General features: G+C 39.0%; 1 protein-coding gene across 4 annotated transcripts in view; it reads right to left on the bottom strand.

Annotated features, from left to right (window-relative positions):
• Positions 1-6,330, bottom strand: part of SDCCAG8 (serologically defined colon cancer antigen 8) — a 247,714-nt gene that overhangs the window by 201,135 nt on the left and 40,249 nt on the right. The gene's annotated exons all lie outside the window — the stretch shown is intronic.

Here is a 6,330-nt window from a genome sequence, read left to right as displayed (position 1 = left end):
GAGACGGGGTTTCACCGTGTTAGCCAGGATGGTCTCGATCTCCTGACCTCGTGATCCACCCGTCTCGGCCTCCCAAAGTGCTGGGATTACAGACTCTTTTGTATCTTTAGTAGAGACAGGGTTTCACCATGTTAGCCAGGATGGCCTCGATCTCCTGACCTCATGATCTGCCAGCCTCGGCCTCCCAAAGTGCTGGGATTACAGGTATGAGCCACTGTGCCCACCCATAAACTTTAATTTTTAATATTAAGTTCAATTTTTCCTTTTTACTCAAGGTGGGGGAAACATGTCTTCCTAGAAAATATTTTCCTAGTCCACCCCAAATTTTCTATTTTTATTGTGTGAATGCCTGCAAAGAACTGCTGAGTCATAAAATTGATTTTCTTTTTCTTTCAAAATTGCATATATCAGGTCTTATCCCTAAAAGTGTGACTCTGGGAAAAAAACAGTTGTAACCCATAAGGTCCATTAGGGCAAAGATCAGATCTTACTAGACTCCTTCATTGTGGCTGTTGAATATTTGACATACAATAAATATGTGCTGGATGAATGATCAAAAGTAAAGTTTTAAATCACATGATGATAGACTAACTCCTACAAGCCTCTTGGTATCCGGTTATTCTTTCATTCAACAAATATTTATTGTGTATCTAAGATGACGGTGCCTTGGACTTCAAGGAACTTATAAAATATCCCAGAAAGGAATAGAAAAATGAAGAATTTCAATTACAGTTGACCCTTAAATAACATGGAGGTTAGGGGCATTGACCCGTGTACAGTTGGAAATCCATGTATAATTTCTTTTTTTTTTTTTGAGACAGAGTCTCACTCTGTCGCCAAGGCTGGAGTGCAGTGGCGTAATCTCGGCTCACTGCAACCTCCACATGCTGGATTGAAGCTATTCTTGTGCCTCAGCCACCCAAGTAGCTGGGATTACAGGTGTATGCCACCATGCCTGGCTAATTTTTGTATTTTTAGTAGAGATGGGGTTTCACCATGTTGGCCAGGCTGGTCTCAAACTCCTGGGCTCAAGTGATCTGCCCGCCTCAGCCTCCCAAAGTGCTGGGGTTACAGGCATGAGACCCTGAGCCTGGCCCCATGTATAACTTTGACTCCCCCAAAACTTAATTACTAATAGCCTACTATTGACTAGAAGACTTACCAATAATATAAACAACACATATTTTGTATGCTATGTGTATTATATACTGTATTATTACAAGAAAGTAATCTAGAGAAAAGATAATGTTATTAGGAAAATCAGAAGGCAAAGAAAGTGGTATTTTCTTCATTAAGTGGAGGTGGATCATCATAAAGGCCTTCACCCTACCATCTTCACAGAGTAGGCCGAGTTGGAGGAGGAAAAGGACGGGGTGGTCTCATCTTCTCGGGGATGGAGGAGTTGGGAGGGAAGGCAGGAGAGGCAGGTGAACTTAATTTTATGGAAACACGTGGTAATTTCTGTCTCACTTTGTTATGCTCTTTCTTTTTCTCCAAAATTGTTTCTACACAATATCAACCCTTCTTCCATTTGCTTTAGTTCCAGTGCCTATATCATAGAAGGGTCCATGTCATAAAAGAAGTCAAAAGCAGTCTTGAATAATCAGAACCCTTCTGCCAGATTATCTCATGTCAATTTGCTTTCTGGCACTGCTTCTTCTATGTCTTCTTCCTCATTTTCTGGCACTGGTTCAGAAGCACTCATCTCCATCAAGTCATCTTCTGTTAATTCCTTTGTGTGGTGTCTATTAGCTCTCAAATTTCTCCAAGATCCCTATCTTGAAACCCTTCACTCCCAACCTTTTCCACTACATCCACAATCTCTTTCATGATTTTCTTGACTGACTGCTGTAAATCTTGTAAAGTCATGCACCACATTTGGACAAAGTTTTCTCCAACAGGAATTCATTGTTATCGGTTTGATGACTTTCATGGCTTTTTCTATAACAATGATGGCATTTTCAATGCTGTAATCCTCTCACACTTTCATGATGTTCTTGTTACTGGGGTTCCCTTCCATTGCGTTGAAAATCCTTTCCATAGAGTATCCGTGTGTAATGAGCCTTAAAGATCCTTACGACTCCCTGGATCTTGAGGCTGAATTAGAGACACCGTGTTTGCAGGCAAGGAGACCACTTTGATGCCTTTAGTGTTGAACTCATGGGGTTCTGGGTGGCCAGAGTCATTGTGCAATATCAAGAAACTTTAAAAGGCAGTCTCTTACTGGCAAGGTACTTCCTAACTTCAGGGACAAAGTATCAATGGAACTAGTGTAGAAAAAGGTTTCTCATTGTCCAGGCTTTCCTGTGGCACAACCAAAAGACTAACAGTTGGTGTTTATCTTTTCCCTTCAAGTCTCATGAGTTAGGAGCTCTGTAGATAAGGGCAGTCCTGATCATAAACCTGAGTACATTTTACAAAACAATAGAGTTAGCTTATCCCTTCCTGCATCAAATTCTGGTGCTCACTTCTCTTCCATACTAATAAAAGTCCTTTGTGACATTTTTTCCCCCCCAGAATAGAGCACTTACATCTGCATTAAAAACCTATTCAGGTAGATATCATTTCTCCTAAATAATTTTCTTCCTTTTTTTTTTTTTTTTTTTTGAGACAGAGTCTCACTCTGTCACCCAAGCTCGAATGCATTGGTGTGATCTTGGCTCACTGCAACCTCCACCTCCTGGGTTCAAGTGATTCTCGTGCCTCAGTCTCCCGAGTAGCTGGGATTACAGGCACATGATACCATGCCTAGCTAATTTTTGTATTTTCAGTAGGGACAGGATTTCTCCATGTTGGCCAGGCTGGTCTTGAACTCCTGACCTCAGGTGATCCGCCCACCTCAGCCTCCCAAAGTGCTGGAATTACAAGTGTGAGCCACCACACCCAGCCTCTCCTAAATAATTTTCATAATGGCATCTTGAAACTTGTCTGCTGCCTCTTGGTCAACAGAAGCTGCTTCTCTTGTTATCTTGACATTTTTAAAGCCAAATCTCTTTCTAAAATTATCAAACCATCCTTTGCTGGTGTTAAATTCTCCAGCTTTACATCCTTTACTTTCCTTATTTTTTTAAGTTGTCATAAAATGACTTCTTTTTTCTTGTCAAATTATATTAGAGTCTACAGGTATGCTTTTCTTTAGAAATCCTGTACCCACATAAAACTTGCATTTTCCATGACAGATAAAAAGGCATTGGGCAAAAGTATAAAGTTTTTGTGCGTGTTGGCACGGCTGCAGTGATGGTTTCACAAATTTTCTTTTCTTTTTGTACAATGGTCCTCATATTGGATTAGTTTATCTAGAAATGGGGCAACCACAGCTGCTGACTTCAATCTATGGAACGTATCAAGCAATGTAACTTTTTCCTGTAATGTCATGACATTGCTTCTTGGGAGCGCTTCCAGCATCACTAGTGGCACTTTGCATGGGCCTCATGGTGTTATTCAAGGTTTACAGTATCACACTAAACATGATGAAAACTACACGAGAACCGCCAAGAGATCACTTTTTACTGTAATATGCAATTTACTGAAGAGACAAACTGTTTACACAGAGATAACTAGTGTCACATGGTATTTTAAGCAGACAATTGAAACACCTGAACTCACCACAATAGCAATAGGAGATGGTTATGAAATTATTATAGTAGTACAGTATGTGCTACATTTAACTTTATGCTATTATAATTTAATACTGCATCTTTGTTTTTTTGCATTCCTCCTGACTGAGAAAGACTCCATGTACAGTCTGTAAGTGATAGTGTTCACAGGTTTTGATAAATTTTAACTTTCTATAATAGATTTGTGTATATTTTATGGTAGTAGATGATAAAATAGACTATTAGTTACATATTTTTTATTTATTTATGACATACCTCTTTCTTAATTTTTTCATATTTCTAGGCTACATGGTTCATCTGCAAGTTTTCTCAAACTGCCACAAATCTCAAAAAAATTTCTGATATATTTCTTGAAAAAAATACACACATAAGTGAACCCGCACAATACAAACCCATATTATTCAAGGGTCAACTGTTCATAAATTGCTCTAGTGAAGTATATGGAAATTGAAAAATTTAGAGAGGCAGGAACTCCTAATTCAACCAAAGAGAAGTAAAGAAGGTCTCACAGAGGAAATGTTAAGACTTGAAGGATAATTTCCAGTAGAGCAGAAGGCACAGAGGCTGAAGGAACCATGCTATATGTTTGAACAGTAAGTAGATCAGTATCACTAGAATGTAAAATGCGAGGTGGAGGGGTGGTTGGAGATGGGTAAAGTAGGTAAAGGTGGGCCACAAGAAGAATAAAAATATCAAGACTTTTATTTGGTACACATGTCTCCTGTACTTTCCCCCTAGAAGAAACACTGGAGGGCCACTGAAAACTTTTTATCAGAATTGAGTCTTAAATCATAATTGAAGTGTGAAGAAAGGGAAACCAGTAATTACAAATACATAGGTAAGAGATACGCACATGAACAAAAGCAATCAAGCAGTAGGAATTAAAAAGAAAGGATTTAGTACAGAGATATTTAAGAGAAAAACTGACAGAATTTTATGACAGAATAGATATAGGGGAGAAAAATACACCAAAAACAATCCTGGGTTTCTGAAGTGAGCAATCAAGTGAATACTGGTACTAAACATTTTTTTCAGACCAACAACAAAAAAAGCAAAAGGGAATCATAAAAAATAATTAATTCATGGCTGGGCACAGTGGCTCACGCCTGTAATCCCAGCACTTTGGCAGGCCGAGGTGGGTGGATCACGAGGTCAGGAGTTCAAGACCAGCCTGGCCAACACAGTGAAACCCCGTCTCTACTGAAAAAAACAAAAATTAGCTGGGTGTGGTGGCAAGCGCCTGTAGTCCCAGCTACTCAGGAGGCTAAGACAGGAGAATTGCTTGAACCTGGGAGGCGGAGGTTGCTATGAGCCAAGACCATGCCATTGCACCCCAGCCTGGACAACAAGTGAGACTCTGTCTCAAATAATCATAATAATAATAATGATTCAAAGAAGACAGAAAAAGAGGTAAAGAGGAATAAATAAGAGATGGGTAAAGAAGAAGCCAAATAGAAAGATGGTGTATTTAAACTGAGTTGTATAAATAATCACAATAAATGTCAGTGGTCTAGATACCCAAATTAGAAAGCAAATATGGCTAGGCATGGTGACTCACACCTGTAATCCCAGCACTGTGGGAGGCCGAGGCAGGTGGACCACCTGAGGTTAGGAGTTTGAGACCAGCCTGACCAATATGATGAAACCCCGTCTCTACTAAAAATACAAAAATTAGCCAAGCATGGTGGCATGTGCCTGTAATTCCAGCTAACTGGGAGGCTAGACAGGAGAATCGCTTGAACCCGGGAGGCAGAGGTTGCAGTGAGCCAAGATTGTGCCGCTGCACCCCAGCCTGGGCAACAACAGCGAAACTCTGCCTCAGAAAAGAAAAAAAAAAAAAAGCAAATATTGTCAGATTGGATAAAAAAGCAAAACCCCACTATATGCTTTCTATAAAAACCCACTTCAAATATAAAGATACAAATAGGTTAAAAGTGAAAGGAGGGAAAAGATATACCATGCTAACACTAGTCAAAAGAAAGTGACATTCAATCAAAATATAAAACTCATGTGTTTTTCTCTATACTGGCAATGAGGGGTTAGAAAATAAAAATTTGGAAAATATGTATCATTTATGATAGCATAAAAAGTAAAAAGGAATAATTCTAATTAAAGATGTATGAAACCTATACTCAGAAGACTATGAAAGGTTATTGACAAAAATTAAAGATGACTCAAATAAGTGGAGTGATATGCAGTTTATAAGGATTAGATAATATCATAAAACGCTAATTCTCAAATGACCTATAATTTATAATTTAAAGTCATCTCAATCAAAATCCCAAAATGACTTTTGGAACTTCACAATTCTGAACTGTATTTGGAAATGCTAAAGGCCAAAGGATAAAGAACAATGTTGGAAGACTTAGTCTGCCAGATATCAGGCTAACAATCAAGATAGTATAGTATTAGCACAATGAACTAAAACACAGTCCAGTAACAGACCCAAATATATATGGACAACTTATTTATGAGAAAGGTACTATCGTAAAGGCAAAGGACTACCTTTCCAAGAAATGGCACTTGGATGTATAAATACATAGGAAAAGAACAAACTATGACCCCATATGCAAAAATAAATTCCAGGTAGGTTGCAGATCTAAATGCAAAAAGTGGAACCATAGGCCAGGAGCAGTAGCTCACACCTGTAATCCCAGCACTATGGGAGGCCGAGGAGGGGGGATCACTTGAGGTCAGGAGTTCAAGACCAGCC

Source organism: Mandrillus leucophaeus, unplaced genomic scaffold (assembly GCF_000951045.1).
Source record: "Mandrillus leucophaeus isolate KB7577 unplaced genomic scaffold, Mleu.le_1.0 Scaffold220, whole genome shotgun sequence".
Classification (NCBI taxonomy): domain Eukaryota; kingdom Metazoa; phylum Chordata; class Mammalia; order Primates; family Cercopithecidae; genus Mandrillus; species Mandrillus leucophaeus.
Note: the sequence above shows the minus strand (reverse complement) of the source record. Positions and strands in the feature narration are given on the sequence as shown.